Source organism: Cynocephalus volans, chromosome 4, assembly GCF_027409185.1.
Source record: "Cynocephalus volans isolate mCynVol1 chromosome 4, mCynVol1.pri, whole genome shotgun sequence".
NCBI classification, from domain to species: Eukaryota; Metazoa; Chordata; class Mammalia; order Dermoptera; family Cynocephalidae; genus Cynocephalus; species Cynocephalus volans.
The window spans coordinates 152848444-152866346 of record NC_084463.1 but is presented as its reverse complement, the minus strand read 5'-3'; the positions used below and the strand labels follow the sequence as shown (position 1 = coordinate 152866346).

Sequence of the window (17903 nt, the reverse complement as noted above, 5' to 3'; positions counted from 1 at the left end):
TTTACATTCGTTTTTTCATTTAAGGCACAAGGCAACCCAGAGAAGTAGGCATATTTTCTTCACTTCATAGATAAAGAAACTAAGGTCCATAGGTATAGCTTATCCAAGGATACACAACTAAAAGTGCTACAGTCATAGTTAGGACTCAGGTCTATTTGGCTCCACAGCCCATGTGCTTCCCGCTATGACATGCGACAGACATCACAAAGGCTTCTTGTAAAAGAAGCTTTATACTTGCTTGGTGTTCTCCCTCATTGTACCTTGCACAGGGGTGGACATGCTGAAGTAATACTGTTTGAGTGACTGTCAATTGTCACCTCTGCAGATGACCCTTGGAGAACTTGCCCTTGCCAATGGCAACTATACCCCAGTTACTGAGTTCATCTTGCTGGGATTCTCCAATTACCCAGACCTCCAGGAGCTTCTTTTTGGAGGCTTCCTGCTCATCTATGTCATGACAGTGGTAGGAAACCTGGGAATGATGGCACTCATCTTCACAGACTCCCGTCTCCATAGGCCCAGGTATTTCTTCCTCAGTGTCTTCTCTTTTCTTGATATTTGTTTCTCTTCTGTAGTCACACCCAAGCTCTTGATCAACTTTCTGGCCTCTGACAAGTCCATCTTTTTCAAAGGCTGTGTGGTTCAACTGACCTCCTTTGTGGTAAATGTGACAGCTGAGAGCTTCCTGCTGGCCTCCATGGCCTACGACCACTTCATGGCCATCTGCCAACACCTCCATTATGGCTCTATCATGACCAAGGAGACCTGTCTCCAGCTGGTGGCTACTTCCTATGCCTTCAGTGGAGCCAACTCTGCTATCCAGACTGGGAATGTTTTTGCCCTGCCTTTTTGTGGGCCCAACTAGGTAACACACTACTTTTGTGACATCCCACCCCTTCTCCACCTGGCCTGTGCCAACACAGCCACAGCAGGAGTAGTCCTCTATATCTTCTCTGCTCTGGTTACCCTTCTACCTGCCGCAGTCATTCTCACCTCCTACAGCTTGGTCTTGGTGTCCATTGGGAGGATGCACTCAGCAGCTGGGCGGGAGAAGGCCCTCTCCACTTGTGCCTCCTATTTCCTGGCCATTGCCATTTTCTATGGCACCGTGGTTTCCACCTATGTCCAGCCCCATGGATCCACTAATGATACCAATGGCCAAGTAGTGTCTGTCTTCTACACCTTCATAACTCCCATGCTCAACCCCTTCATCTATGGCCTTTGCAACAAGGAGCTGAAGGAATCTCTGGGTCAACATCTTCCCCTGCTGAGCCCTTCAAGGTTGTTTGTTGGAATGAAGAAGACATAGAAGCTGAATTTGAAGACCTAATTCAAGGTTGGACATTGGATTGGAACACATGCTCTTAAACTAATGCAGAGCCCTAACCTGAACTGAGTTGGCTTCAGCATGAGACTTCTGGATTATTAAAAAGCATTTCTCCAGATGGACCTTGAGAAAATTATTCCAAATACATGAAATTTTACTATACAAATAGGTCTTTCACAGCATCGTGTTTGGAAACAAAAACTTGGAAACAACCTAAATGTTCAAAAAAGAAACAGGATTAAATGATTTATCCCCTAGATGGATTATGATGCAACCATTAAGAACTATGCTATGGACAAGGTCAAGGGCTCAGATCCCCATACCAGCCAGCCACCAAAAAAAAAAAAAAAAAAAAATTACACTTTTGAAGACTATGTAATAATGTGGGAAACAGTAGAACATCTAGAGTGCAATTGCAATGATGTAACAAAAATGAGTAGTGGAAAAACACAACAATGTAAGCAATGGTGGTATTAGAATGGTAGTACAATGGAAAAATGTTTTTCGATTTTTCTCAAAAATTTTCCGAAATGTTTTTAATGTTGTTTAATTTTGACACTTTATTATAAAAATGAATAATTAAAAAATATTTTCCAGGAAGTTGAGTGTACAAATTTCTCAGTTTTGTCTTCTTTCATTCAGCAAATATTTACTAAATTCCTTCTATGCTCCACATTCCTTTAACTTATAAACAAAATTTTTAGTACATGCCTGCAATTGGGGTCAGGAATAGAACATTATGGTAAAGAGACTTAGTAAAAATTAATCTAATTCATTCACCTAGAAAAACATTTATGTGGCAATTAGATGCAACACAATGAGGTAGGCCCTCTCTGGATTAACAGTCAGAACACATTAGGCAGATAGCTTATGCTACAGTAGCAAATAAACTCCAAGATGTCAGGAAATTCATACCACAAGAGTTTTCACCTATGCTAAATTATCCATCCAGTGACTCAGCAGCTGGGCCCCTTGCATCCTACAGTGTTGCCATTTTAACCTTTGCCCTCCAAGATCTTAATGGTGGGGGAAATGGTCAAGGTCAAGTAGTGTTTTTAAGGACCTAGACTAAGTTTGTCTCACATCACTTCAACCCACATGCCATTGGCCTGAAACCAGTCTTACGGCCTCAATACAACTGCAAAGGAGGCTGGGAAATGTAATCGTCATTTTTGCCCATAGAGGGGGGCAGAAATGAGCTTTAGTAAACACATAGCTTTTTCTGTCACTGACCAACTAGACAGTTGGTTAGACCATCAACTGTAAGGGATACTAAACATCATTGGAAAAAATCAGAAATAAGGTGTTGGTTGATGGATGTTTCTACATTATTGAGGTGGACATTTTAAAGCACTCCTTGCCTAGGCTGATCTATCTCTGTTGAGTATTTTTTGAATCACACACTCAAGTTGCATGGTGCCACTACAAGCAGTAAAACTAACTCTTAGACCAGCTAGTTGATGGCTGCCTGAAGTGGGAGGTCACAGTTACCTTGAATTTTAAAACTAAGTAATGCACAACACAATGATATTTACTAAAAGTGATTATATCTAAGTTTAAGCCCCATCATGTATTACCCAAGAAGTGTTACACACACAAACAAATACACTCCTGAAGAAAGAATAAGAAATTACAAAACAGGAAAGCATTTTTAAACATGAAAATCAGGAGAAAAAAAAGTTAAATGTGCATATGATGTGGCTTTACTGTACAATTTTAATTAATAGACTATCAGTTGCTATCCACCTCAACTACGTAGATGGTGAAAAATATTTATAGGTTTTCAATCTGAGGAGTGATAAATTATTATCTTGCCCCATTCACTGTTGAATCCCCAATGTCTAGAACAGTGCCTGGCACATGGTAGGCACTCAATAAATATCTGTTTAAATAAATGAATGAATGAGCATTTACATGCTTGTTTTCCTTGGACCAGTATCATTGTCATTGCCCGAGATTACGAGAAATGCAGAGTCTGGGGCCCCACACCAGAACTACTGAATCAGAATCTGTACTTTAGCAAGATCCCCAGATTTGTGTGTATGTTAAAGTTTGAGAAGTGCTGATCCACATGACTCAATCCAGCTATAAATTCAAGAGTGAACAAAGTACTCGATTATTCTCCTCCCAGAGCTCACAGTTTAGTCTGGGAGAGTGTTCTTAGCAGAGAGGAAAGAATGGCAAAGACCAAGAAGTGAGAAAACTACAACGTGTCCTCTTCCCTGATCCTCTTTCACCATTGTGTATAATTGACATTAAAATGAGCATTAAGAGGAAAATCAACATTAACAGAGTCGTCATGTTACTTAATGTGGGGATGGAATTGATAGGACGGCAGTGCCACCTGACTTTGCCTTGATAATGGTGGGAAGGGTTGGTATCGAAGGCTAACACTGTGTATGCCTATGGCTTCCCTTCCATAATGTGATGCTGTTGCTGGCAAATGGCAGCCCAACCCAGGACTGCACTTCAGAGGCCTCCTTGCATACTGACATGGCTGTGTGACCAGGTTTCACCAAAGGAATGGGATCAGAAGAGAGGTTTTATGTCAAGGCATAGACTTGTAAGAAGTGGACAGGCATTAGGACTTCTTGACTCTTTTCTCTGCTGCTAGCTGAGCATTGGTTAAGCCACTGAAATGTGGGGTTTGTTTATTAAAGCTGTTAGAGTTACCTTACCTAGAAGAATAAACTTTAGGTCTGGGTTTTTTGGTGTTTTGGGGGGAGGTTTTTTGCACCAGCTGATACAATCTTCTTCCTCCCTTCCTTCCTTCATTCCTCCTTTCTGAATGTTTCTGACATCTCTTCACTGATCACTGCATCATTTGGAGATACATCCCCCAGTAATCTACCCCCAAGAGTAATGCTGGTCAAAGTGATATCTAAGAATAAGCTAAGTTAATGTCATTTTGATAGAGGCATAGGTCCTTCCCTCTAAAGGGCAATATCTTGCGAGGTGTATATTGTTATCTTCCTTTTACTGAGGAAGTAAATAAGGTCCAAGAAATTCTCATCTTGTAAGTTGAGTTCTCAACTTGTACAAGTTCTCACAACTAGTAAAAACATGCAGGACTTGGTAGGCTGATAATTACATGAAAATCTTCTTGGTAATTAAGGAAATGGCAATTAAAATCCCAGACACACTTTTATACCCACCAAATCAGTAAAAAATCAGACAATCCAAATGTTAGTAAGGATATAGAATGGCAGTGCGTAAATTGGACCAACCACTTTCAACAAGAATTTGGCATCAAATTTAAAAAGTGAACACGTAAAAATAAACCAAAAAAGTTGAATACCTATACACTATGATCCAGTAGCTCTATCAATAGGCAAATAGTCTAGAGAAATTCTTGCATGATTGGACTTTGAAACATGTTCCTGAAATGTTTATAGCAGCATTGCCTGTTAAAGCAAAGAATTGGAAGCAGCACAAATGTCCATCAAATATAGAAATGGATGGGGAAAATATAGTACATTCATACAATAAAAACTAAGTGGTAGCAAAAATAAATGAACTACAGGTCTATGCATCAATGTAGATGTGTCTCTAAAACATAAGGTTGAGTAAAATAAGTAAGTCACCGAAGAACGCACACAGTATTACTCCATTCTGTGAAATTTTACTTTTAAAATTCCATAAGTTTAAAATAGGCAAAACTAAACAATTATAATGTTTAGAAATGAATTCACAGATGGTAAAACTACTTAAAATAAAGCAAAGAATGATTGACACCAAATTTGGGATAGTGCTTACCTCTTATGGGGAGCTGGAGGGATAAAATTAGGAGAGGCACACAGGAACCTCTTAGATCATGCCATTCAAAGTGTGATCCTCAGCCCACCAGCATCTGTGTCGGCTGGGAACTTGTTAGAAATACAGAGTCTCAGGCTCTTCCCCAAGAGCACTGAATCAGAATCTGCATTTTAACATGACCCCCAGGTGATTCATAAGCACATTAAAGATACTTGTAAAGTCCTATTTCTAAGGTGGATGATACATACGTGGTTGTTTGTTTTAGCAATATTCTTTAAATGGTATAGGTTTTAGACACTTTTGCATATATGATATACTTCACAATTTAGTAACATTTTAAATATTTTTAAATATATGTTAAAGATAAAGATGACAAAGAACTGAAACCAAACCCAGATACTTAGACTCAAAATGCAATGCTATTTCTGCTGTACCATGCCTTTGCCCCAGGACAGTAAATGAACTGACTCCAATAAGTTTATCCATTTCTAATGGTCATGCTTCAACTGGATGGACCAAAGGCATGATAAAAATAGATAAACTATTAGAAGCTTCAGTGGCTTGATCATTTTTATTGATATTTTGGGGTGGGTGGTGGGTGGGAAAGTTATTTTCCCATAGACAATTCCTGCCTTTAATGCTTTCCTGGAAAATGTTTTGGAAAGTGGAATGCCTGAAATTTGAACTTTATACTTATATATTTTATTTAAGGTGAGAGAGGGAGAAGGAAGGGTGAAGGGGAAGGGATTCAATCCAGAGATCTAAAAAAAGAATTATATATAAAGTCTCAAACATGATAAAAAATGTTTAATTTGATTTTACATCTAACTGTTGTACACTGTGTACATGAATATTTAAACTATTAAAAACAGATTATACTTTAAATATTGATAAAATTAATTTTCTGATGTAAACTTGCAACTCAAAATCCTTGTTTATTTGGTTTACTTGAGATTATATTTGGGGGCTGGCCAGTAGCACACTCTGTAGAGTGTGGGGCTGGTAACATGAAGGTCAAGGTTTGGATCCCTGTACAGGCCAGCCACAAAAAAAAAAAAAAAAATGAATGAATGAATGAATTGATATTTGGTAAAGAGAAAATTTAATTTTTTTATATCAATGCTTAAAAGAAGTAATATTGATAAGTGCTGTAGTGGAAAACTTTTTTTTTAATTATTTTTATTTTTGACACGTAATAATTGTGCATATTTATGGGGTACAATGTGATGTTTTGATATATGTATGTACTGTGTAATAATCAAATCAGGGTAATTAGTACATCCATAGAAAATTTAAATTTAATGTTAGCTATAAAGATCTGCTAATAGTAACTATGCGAATGATAAAGCAGAAGATTGTGTAACTGTGAAAAAAACATATTTTTAATGCTCTTGAAAAAATTGTAAAAAAAAACCTTAAGCACTGATCTTTCTTCCTTGATAAAGGAGTCTGTTATAAGCTAAATCACTGTCAACAGCTCAGTGGACTGTGAACTTCCCTCTTTGAAGTATTAGCTGACGCTGAGTCTCAGCCCATTTAAAATGGGTACTAATCTAATGTTCCAAACTCACTTGTACAAAAAGTGACTTTTTTTTTCCTCTCATCAAATCCTATATTTAGCTCCTCATCTGCCAGATGGCAAAAGCATCCTCTCTGTCAATTTTGGGCAATCTTAGTCAATTCAACAGCTTCCCCTCTTCCCAGCACACACCCATACCCATACTTCTCTTTCTCAGAGCTTGTGAAGTACCAAGGAATAAGGATGAGACAGACAGGGATACTGCCTGGTCCTTTGTCATGGTCTGTGTTGGCATTTACTATAACATCCTCATTCCCATTTCGTCTCCAAACCATAAAGATCAGTCATGATTCCATGTCCCAAAAGGAAAGCCTCTCCAGGCTCTCAGCATTCGACACATTCATGCACTCTCCCGTGCCACTCTGGGTCTGTGAGAGTCTGTCTCAGACCCTCTCTGCCTGGCCCTGACACTCAGTCATTTCTTCTCAATGGCTCCTACACCTCAAGAGGTACAGAAGTTCTAGCAGGTGGGCCACGGGATCCCTTCCTAGAGACTGAACGGACTCTAAGCTCGCTTCATTTGACTTTCTTCACTTTACAAGACAAGGTATCTACTCTTTGAGAGAAAAGAAGGTACTGGAAAAACTGGCTCTGACTGATCACATATTCTTATACGCCTGTGGTAACGGCATGAGTTTGTGCCCTGGGTTATTGATGATTCTAGCTTTTGAAGTTCAAAACCTTTTTAATCACAAAGGTTTTATCTCTGCCTTGAGTTTCCGAAACATATTTCAAACCTCAAAAGCCAAGGACTGACGTTTTGTGTATCTTCACTATGCTGCAACAACACTACTACCCCAAGGCACGGCTGTCAAGAGGTCAAGTTTGAACTGGGGAAGGACCACTGGGTAAAAAAAATATATTATCAGAAAAAAAAAATCGGTATATCAAAATATTATTCAACTACACATAATTGTAAAGACCCACACATTTGCTCCATTGCTATATCTTATCTTTTAACCACAAACTTTGGCAATGTATTTATAGCATTTCATACATGTGTTTTAAATTTTGTTGTTTTCCTTTATAACTGAACACAGTTGCCAGACTTGCTTAAATTCAATAAGCATCAAATTTTCTGGTTTTGGCATATTAAGAGATATCTTCCTCTGTCTCAGTTGTAAAATCATTAACATCAGCATTTTATTTTTTCATTTTACACTATACTTTTATAAGTAAGGGTAAATATGCAATAAAATGCTCAAGTAAATGCACAAGGATTACCATATTTAGATAGCAACATTGCTAAAATGAAATTATTGGCTGGCAGATGGCAGTACCATAAGGTAACTTAAAATGGTTATTTGTCTAATTAAATAGGAAAATCAAAATTTGGTATAAGAAGGAAGGTTAGAAGTGTTTGCGCTGTACGGTTAACTCATTTGGTTAGATTGCAGCCTTATAACACCAAAGTCACAGGTTCAAATCCCTGTACTGGCCAGCCACCAAAAAAAAAAAAAAAAAAAAGAAGTGTTGATGTATAATATATGAAAATACCAGTCATATAGAAGTTAATGGTTATCTGTACTTTGATTCATTAATTTTGTTCACCCTCCCTCACCTGTATTCACATCTCTTAAATATAAGCAATTATAACAATTTTTATTTGAAATAGTTTTATTGAGATACAATTTACATACTTCACAATTTGCCCATCAAAAGTGTACAATTCAATGATTTTTAGTATATTCACACAGTTGTGCAATGATCACCACAATCAATTTTAGAACATTTTTATCATCCCCAAAAGAAACCCTGTACCCTATATCATCTACCAATCCCCCATACCCTTCAGCCCTTTCAATCACTCATCTACTTTCTGTCTCAATAGATCTGCCTATTCCGTACATCACATAAATGGAATTATAAAATGTGTGTTTGTGATTGGCTTCTTTCACTTCGCATAATGATTTCGAATTACCATCCATGTGGTAGCATGTTTCAGTATTTCATTCCATTTTATGGCTAAATAATATCCATTGTATGAATATACCAAATTATATTTATCCATTTATCAGCTTGATGAATTTTGGACATGACCCATGCCATCATGCACACGATAAGCACAAAATAGCCACGGGCCTTGTCTTCCACTACAGCACCAAATCCCTCCCCTCCTTCCCCTTAAGAGAAGCCTCCTGACTTAAATAGAAACCCTTTTGCTTCTGCAAGGGTGCAATTCTCCACCCTGGTTGCATAGCTTCCACATTAGCATAATGCCCCTCCTTGATGGTATCAGCCAGCCCTCGGCCACTATGTAAACTCTCCTACCCCCACATCTGGTGCTGTCCTCCATTTGAGGGCAGCCCTGGGCTGCCCTCCAACTTTGGGTGCAGCCAGGCAGATTCTTTTCCTTTAATAAAGCTTGATCGGTAACCGGCGTCTCGGCTCACTTTCTTTCACAGTTAACAGACACTTGAATTATTTCCACCTTTTGGCTGTTATAAATAATGCTGCCATGAATATTTGTGTACAAGTTTTTGTATGAACATATATTTCCAATTCTCTTTGATATATATGTAAAAGTGAAATTGCTGAGCCATAGGGAAAATGTTTAACCTTTTGAGAAACTGACAGACTGTTTTCCAATGTGGCTACATCGTTTGCATTTCCATCAGCAGTGTATGAGGGTTCCAATTTCCCCACATCATCACCAACACTTGGTTTTATCTGTCTTTTATTATTATAAACATTCCATAAAGGATGTAAAGTGGTATCTCATTGTGGTGTTGATTTGCATATTCTTAAATGACTAAAAATCTCAAGCATCTTTTTATCTGCTTATTGGCCATTTGTATATCTTCTTTGGGAAAAAGAAAAGTCTATTCAGGTTCTGTGCCCATTATCAATTGGGTTACTTTTTTTATTATTCAGTTGTAAGAATTCTTTGTATATTCTAGCTACAAGTTCTTTAACAAATATAGGATTTTCAAATATTTCTCCCATTCAATAGGTATTTTTATTATTTTGATAATGTCCTTTGATGCAGAAGTTTTTTTATTTTGATGAAGTCCAACTTATCTATTGCTATAGAGCAAATTGTGCACCACCCACCGCCCCCCACCAAATTTATATGCTGAATCCCTAATCTCCAGTGTAATGGTATTTGGAGATGCAGGCCTTGGAAGATAATCGTTTAGATGAAGTCATGAGGGTAGGGCTCTAGTGATGGCATTAGCACCCTTATAAATGGCATCAGAGAGCTCTCTCTCTTTCTTCTCCCACCGCATGAGGACACAGTTAAAAGACTGTTGTCTCCAAGTCAAGAAGAGTCCTCATGAGAACCCAACTATGCTGGCACTCTGATCTTGGACTTCCAGCCTCCAGAACTGTGAGAAATAAATTTTCATTGTTTAAGCCACCCAGTCTGTGGTATTTGTTATAGGAGCTTGAGCTGACTAAGACATCTATTTTTTTCTGTTGTTGCTCATGCTTTTGGTGTCATTTCTAAAAATCCATTGCCAAATCTCAGGTCATGAAGATTTATACCCTATGTCTTCTTCTAACAGTTTTATGGTTTTAGCTCTTATATTTAAGTCTGTGATAGATTTTGAGTTAATCTTTGCATATGGTGTGAGGTAGGGATAAAATTTCATTCCTTTGATGTGGATATCCAGCTGTCCCAGCACCATTTGTTGAAGAGACTATTCTCTCTCCATTAAACGGTCTTGGTACCATTGTCAAAAATCAATTGGCTATAAGTATATGAGTTTATTTTTGACTCTCAACTCTATGCCATTGATAGAATACTGGTTTCATATTGTCTTGATTATTGTGCCTTTTTACTAGATTTTAAAATCAGGAAGCATGAGTCCTCCAATTTTGTTATTCTTTTTCAAGATTGTTTTGGTTATCCTGGGTCCCTTGAATTTCCATATGAAATTTAGGATTAGCTTCTCAATTTCTGTCAAGAAACCATCTTGGATTTTGATAGAGACTGTGTTGAATCCATAGATCAATTTGGGGAATATTGCCATCTTAAAAATTTTAAGCCTCCCTACTCATGAACACAAAATATCTTTCTATTTATTTAGATCATCTTTTGTTTCTTTCAACAATGCTTTGTAATTTTTGGAGAATAAATTTTGCATTTCTTTTCTTAAATTTATTCCTAAGTATTTTATTCTTTTTGGTGTTATAGATTTTCTTAATTTCATTTTTTAAATGGGCATTGCAAGTGTATAGAAATATAATTAATTTCTAACAATTTATTGAGATAATTTACAAACTGTACAATTCACCCATTTAAAGTGTACAACTCAATGGTAGAAATAAAATTGATTTCCATATATTCTATATCCTATGATTTTGCTGAACTCATTTATTCTAAGAGTTTTTAGTGATTCTTTAGGATTTTCTATACACAAGATCATGTTGCTTATGAATAAAGATAATTTTACTTCCTCCTTTTCAATCTGGATTATTTTTTTGTTTGTCTTAATTGCCCTAGATAGAAATTTTCAGTACAGTAGAAGTGGTGAGAGGAGACATCCTCTTCTTGTTTGTGATTATAGGGGGAAAGCATTTAATCTTTCACCATTAAGTATGATGTTAGTTGTGGGTTTTCTGTGGATGCCCTTTATCAGGTTGAGAAAAGTCCCTTCTATCCCAATCTATTGAGTAGTTTATTGTTGTTGTTGTTTTGTTTTGTTTTGTTTTGTTTTTTGGCACTGCCCCATATGAGGATCTGCATCCTTGACTTATACTGAGTGTTCTTACCATGAAAGGGTGTTCAATTTTTTTCTACATCTACTAAGACAATAATTTTTTGTATTTTCTTCTACTGGTTGATTCTTGGATATTAAACCAAACTTGTATTCCTGGGATAAGTTCAATTTGCTCACAGTGTACAATCTTTTTTATATGTTGCTGGGTATTGTTTTCTAGTATTTTGTTAAGGATTTGGGGGATCTATATTCATGAGAGTTATTGGTCTGTAGTTTTATTTTCTATGTCTCTGTCTGGCTTTAATATCAGTGTAATACTGACCTTATAAAATGAGTTAAGAAGTGCTCACCCCTAGTCTATTTTTTGGAAGAGTTTGTGAATATTGCTAGCAATTCTTCTTTAAATGTTTGGTAGAATTTACCAGAGAAGCAATCTAGGCCTGGAATTTTTTGTGGGTCATTTTTTATTACTTGTTTACTCTCTTAATAAAGGTCTATTCAAATTTTCTATTACTTCTTGAGTCAGTTTTGGTAGTGTGTGTTTTTCTAAGAATTTGTTCATTTCACATAAATTATCTAATTTATTGGCATACTATTGTTCATGTTATAATCCCTTTTATTTGTATTAGATCAGTAGTAATGTCCCCTCTTTCACTACTGATTTTAGCAATTTGAGTCTCTTCTCTTTTTTTCTTGGCTAGCTAAAATGATTGTTGGTTTTGTTGATATTTTCAAGGAACTAACTTTTGGGTTTGTTGATTTTTTTCTCTATTGTTTTTCTATTCTGATTCATTAATTTCCACTCTAATATTTTATTACTTTCTTTCTTCTGCTTGCTTCAGGTTTGGTTGGTTGGTTGGTTGTTTCCTTTAAGTATCTAAGGTGAAAGTATAAGCAATTGATTTGAGATCATTCTTCTTTTATAATATAGCTATAAATTTCCCTATAAGTACTGCTTTAGTTGCATCCCATTAATTTTGTTACTTTTTGTTTTCATTTTTATTCATCTCAATATATTTTTTAATTTCCCTTGAGATTTCTTCTTAGACCCATTGATTATTAAGGAATGTGTTAATTTCTGTGTATTTATGAATTTCCCAAATTTCTTTCAGTTATTGATTTCTAATTTCATTCCATTGTGATTGGAGAACATAGTTTGAGTAATTTGAACCTTTTTAATTTATTGAAGTTTGTTTTATGCTCTAGCATATGGTTTATCCTGAAAAATATTCCATGTGCACTTGAGAAGAATTTATATTCTGCTGCTCTTAGGCAGTGTCTGTTAGGATTAGTTGCTTTATAGAGTTTAAGTCTTCTCTTTCCTGTTGATCTTCTGCTTAGTTGTTCTATCCATTATTAAAAATAAGATATTGAAGTTTCTAATAACTACTATGAAATTGCTTACCTCACTCTTCATTTCTATCAGTTTTTGTTCAATGTATTTTGGGAGCCTGTTGTTAGGTATATATGTATTTATAAATCCTGATGGATTGGCCCTTTTATCATTGTAAAATGTCCTTTGTTTCTAGTACATTTTTTGTTTTAAAATACATTTTGTCTGATATAATTACAGTCACTCCAGATTTCTCTGAGGCTCTGTTCACTTTTTTTTTTTTTTCCTCTCTCTCTGCTCTTTGGATTTTATCATTTCTGTTGATCTGTCTTCAAGTTCACCAATTCTTTCTTTCAAGAAGAGCACCTTTAAGTGTGAACTTCCCTACGTTCTGTTTAAACTAAAGTCTGTACCTTAAGGAAAAACTAGAGTTCTCTTTTTTAGAATCTGCCTCTCCCCCTAGGCAAAATCCCAAAGCCACAGCTGGGGGGGGGGGGGTGTACTTCTCTCTGACACCCTTTCTTTAGGAGCAGAGTGCTGGGTAGGACAGTAGCCTCTAGTCTTCTCAGTTCGCTTCTCCTAGCATGGACTCTCTACCCTGCAAACAATCCTGAGGAGGGCAATTGAGACCCTAGTGTTCTCAGCATGCAGCACCTGAAATAGTGCCTCTGCTCCAACCTGTCAGTGGTGCTCACCTAGAATTTAGCATCTACAATAAATAGCTGGGGTGGATGAAAAATGCTATTAGCCTGCGCCTCCTGGGAAGATGTCATTGCCCTGAACAGGGAGCTTGGAGAAGAGGAAGCATTGTCATGGCTACACCTGCCTGGGGTGGAGTTTCCTCCAGGCTGAGTTGGACTAAGGAAGATGGCAGATCAGGATTCAAATGCCACAGACTCTTGCTGTTCTTATCACGTTTTAGTAGATTTTCTTGAATAAATGATTTTCTTGAATAAATGTTTTTTAATTTGTTTTATGCCCTGAAGACTATTACAGACTTTAAATGCTTGTATTTTCTCTTCATAATTTTGACGTTATGCTTCTTTTGCTGGGGAGTCCACAGAGCTCCTGAAAAAGACTGTCCTTTATTTATTACTAAAATTTTATTTTTTAAATTTATTTATTGGCAGCTGGCCAGTACAGGGATCTGATGCTCTAACCAATTGAGCTATTTGGCCAGCTGCTCTAAATCAAACTTTAGGAAAGCTCATCTGAGCCCTTCTTTTTTTGTTTGTTTTTTGAACGAGGCCTTGTACTTGGTCCCTGTCTTTAGCCTGCTGAAGACAGTCTTAGCAAAGAATCGTGCTAAGTCAAACCCCCTACCCTTGAGATCTGATTACTTTGATATCTGATCAAGTTCCTCATTCCTACTCTTGATACCTGATCATGTTGGCCTGACTTTAGCAACAATCCTATTCAGTCAGTCTAAGAAGAATTCCCCTACACTTGAAGTCTCCTCTTAGTAAGTTTCCATCCTCTGACGCCTTTATTCTGCTCCTTGACTGTAAATCCCCACTTCTCCTTGTTGTATTTTAGAATTAAGCTCAGTTCTATACTGAAGTCTCTCTTCCCAATTGCAATAGTACTGAATAAAATCTGTCTTTACCACCTGTAACTAGTGTCCACCTTTGTTTCTCTTTGACACACTTCACACTAATGTTCAGAAGTGGAACCTCAAATAATTTTTTGAACACTTAATATCATATGTAGTTTCTAAATCCACAAATCATGTAATAAAAAAGTTAGAAACTGTCAAATGTGTTACTAAAGTATCACATATATTGCTACTACATTATTAGAGTATTGAAATATTACATTTATTTTTGATTTCTTCCAAATCCCCATCCTGATGCCCATCTCTCACAGTCTCTTCCCTGTGATTTTAAAGTCTCCAGAACTTTGCATACCTGCTGCTATTATCTCTATAACTTCTCTGTGGGTCTCTTACCTCTCTTCTCAGAATGTCATTAGCCACCAGAGGCATGGACATGCAGCTCAACTCATGTTAGTGATTGGGTCAGGAGCACAACTATGTCAAGCGGATAAAAATATAGTATCTGAGACTTAACAATGCACATGGTATAATCCTGCTCCAAGGCTATAAGCTAGAGCTCCCCCCCCAACCACCCAAGCTAGTTCTGTATCCTTCAGTACAGGCTAATAATCCAAGGTAGTCACAGGAGATCAAAGTAGAAGTGTGCCCCCACAGACTCATCACAACTCCTGAAAAAAACAGCCTGTTTCCAGCCTTATAACCCCAAGGTCACGAGTTTGGATCTCCTTACCCCCGCCAGCCACAAAAAAAAAGAAAGAAAAAGAAAAGAAAAATTAGCCTATCCATTGGCAAGATGTAAGCAAGGAGTTTAAAGGAACAACTCTGAATGATGTTCATTCTGAGAGGCTAAAAGAGATGACCATCACTTGGAACAGCATGGTGCTGATAACACCAAGGTCAAGGGTTCAGATCCCTGAACTGACCAGCTGCCAATAAATAAATAAGAGCAAACTGTAGCACCACTCCCATTTATCCCTAATTCATGATAGGACTTCCCCTTCTTCTCTGCCTAAGGACGTTTGCATGGCCTGTCCTGAAACGCTTGTTTGCAACTGGTAAAAAATGGACTTGATACACTGGATAATGCTCTTAATCATCCCAGCCTAGTCCCTGGGGAACATACTCCTAGTTCTTGAACGGAGGAAACTATAAGAAATTCGAAGAGTAAAACCACCCTCGAAAGGGCGGGATGGGGGGAGTGTAGAGGAGCACTAAGAGCTGAGGGTCCAGAGTTGGCCAGCAAGGCTTCTACTTACCAAGAAAGGAAATTTTTATTCCAATTTTGAGGCAGGAACAGCATAGGAGAAAGATAACAGTAGTAGTCCTGGCAGTGAAGGGGGCCAGAGGGGAAATAACAGAACCCACAGCAGCAAGAACAAGAACAAAGGAGGCAAGTCTCTGGAGAGTTTAGAGCACCAGTGGCAAACTGGGTTGGGGTTCAGAGTCCAAAATTCCGTCATAATTATTACTAAAGCCTGAATAGTTTCTGAGAGGATGTGGCATAGGACTGAAGTTATTCTTCTAGTATGAACAAAATAGACCCTGCTCCTCGAGGAAGAAAAGGAGTTGTTTCCATTTATCCTCTCCTCTCAACCCTATTTACCCACCCCTCATTCTAATATCTTGCTTGCATGCAAACCCTCTGAAGCATTTTTGATATGTAGTTCAACTTCTAAGTGTGGTAAGAGAGGCATTCCTGTTGATCTAACCTTTTTGGAAAATAGTTTGGTACTGTATATTGAGAGCCTTAAAAATGTTTATAACTTGTGACCCAGAGATTCCACTTCTAAGGAAATAATCCAGAAGAAAAAGATTTAGGCACAAAGATGTTTATTACAGTATATTTATAATACTATACATAAGTATTACACTGAAGTATCCAACAACAGAGTAAAAAATAAATAAATAATGGTATACCCATTTGGTTAAATATTATGTAGCCATGAAAAAAATTATGATTTTATAATTAGGAAATGCTATAAAACAATGTTAGACAAGAAAAGCAGGTAGCTTGGGTATATTGTATAAGTTCTATTATGTTTAAAAAACAGAAAAACAATGGAAGGATGCCAAGAGGTTAATAGTTGTTGCCTCTGGGTGGTAGAATTCAGAATTATAATTGACTCAAAAAAGAAATAATTTTCCATACTTTCAAAATTGTTTTCAATTATCACATTAAAAAAATTTTTATAGCCAGTGAAAAGAATCATTCAAAAGGAAGTTACCCAAGATGAGCTTCTCTGCTCTGTCATCCATTTTGAACCTCAAAGAAGTAGCTGGACCTGCTAGGATGAAGGCTTAACTCTGCAAACCTTTTTCTGTACTCCTCTACCCCACTTACAGGGTCCTCTAACTCAGGACTGCTGGTTATCCCACAAGAATAATACACCTTTTAGGCAAACACACAGAAGCACAAGACATCGTGCATGGGTGGTAATCTGCAGCTCCAGAGCAGGGAAAGTTCCAGTCTGGATTGGGAGAAGATGAGTACAGAAAGAATTAATGAGAGATGGATAGAAGGAAGGAGGGAAATAAGGAATATGAACTGGCTCTCTGAACTCAGAACTATGCCTGGAAATGAAAGAGACCACTGACTCAAGAGCTTCTCCAAGAAGCTTCACTTTAGCCCCAGAGGAAAGTAGTAGTTCTCTTTGGATAAGGACCAGGAGTCCAGAGTTTGAACCCTTGTAGCTAGAATTAAGTGATTGGAAGGGAAAAATGGACTATGAAAATAAGCCAAGTCTTTAGAGCGGAATTTCTCAAATTTTATTGTACTTTTAGAATTACCAGGGAGATTGTTTAAATTGCTGATTCTACCACCAGAAATGCTGATTTAATAGGATTTGATTTAATAGGTCACGAATACCACACTTTTATCAAGTAATGCTCTGCCCCCAAGTCCTCTTGAGGCATTAAGCACAGCTTTAAAAATCTAGAGACTCTCAGATTGTAGGCAAAATACTGTATGTGTGCATTTTTTCTGGAGAAGGTTCATAACGATCATCAGATTCTCAAGGAGTTTCATAATTCAAAAAGGCCAAGAACTGTCTTAATGAGCACAAAAGGTTAGAACTAAAGAGGCCTTATTCAAGCACCAAGTTGGAGGGACAAGGGCAAGGTTAAAAAGAACACACATGCAACCAGGATGATGTGGAGTGAAAGCCAGTGGGGTGGAGACACATGAGGATGCACCTAAACTATTTTCTGTAAGTCTGGAATGTTAATAGCTTATTTTTATTAGCCACAAGCAACTTGGCTCATGGGTGTGTGTTCACATGCTTTAAAGGCACAGAGGTCAGTGAAACATTAGATCCAAGAGAGATTAACAGGAGGGAAGGTCAGTGAATTTTCCTAGCCGAACCGACTTTGAGGTTTTAGAGAAAAGGGAAGAAAAGATGGTTAACTGTTGGGATCTTACAGTCTGGAGTTTAAGCTGCTATAAGGAGGTAGAGTACTGGTGGTGTGTATGAAAGCAGCTATAGTTGAGACAGGCGCACAATGATAGAAGTGGTCACTATGAGCCCAAACAACTGGCATTATTCCCTACCTCCCTATATCATCAGTCATGGTGCTCAGGAGTCCAGACTGGAGATTTTGATCAAAGAAGATGCTGAGACAGCAGCAAGAAGGACAAGAGCTCTTCTGGTGCTCTGCCAACTGTGGGATAGGAGAGGAGGGAGCTGGGT

The 17903-nt window shown here is 37.5% G+C and overlaps 1 pseudogene; it reads left to right on the top strand.

Moving 5' to 3' along the window:
- The first annotated feature begins 325 nt into the window (after positions 1-325).
- On the top strand, positions 326-1309 carry LOC134376603 (olfactory receptor 5AP2-like; annotated as a pseudogene).
- Positions 1310-17903: the final 16594 nt, after the last annotated feature.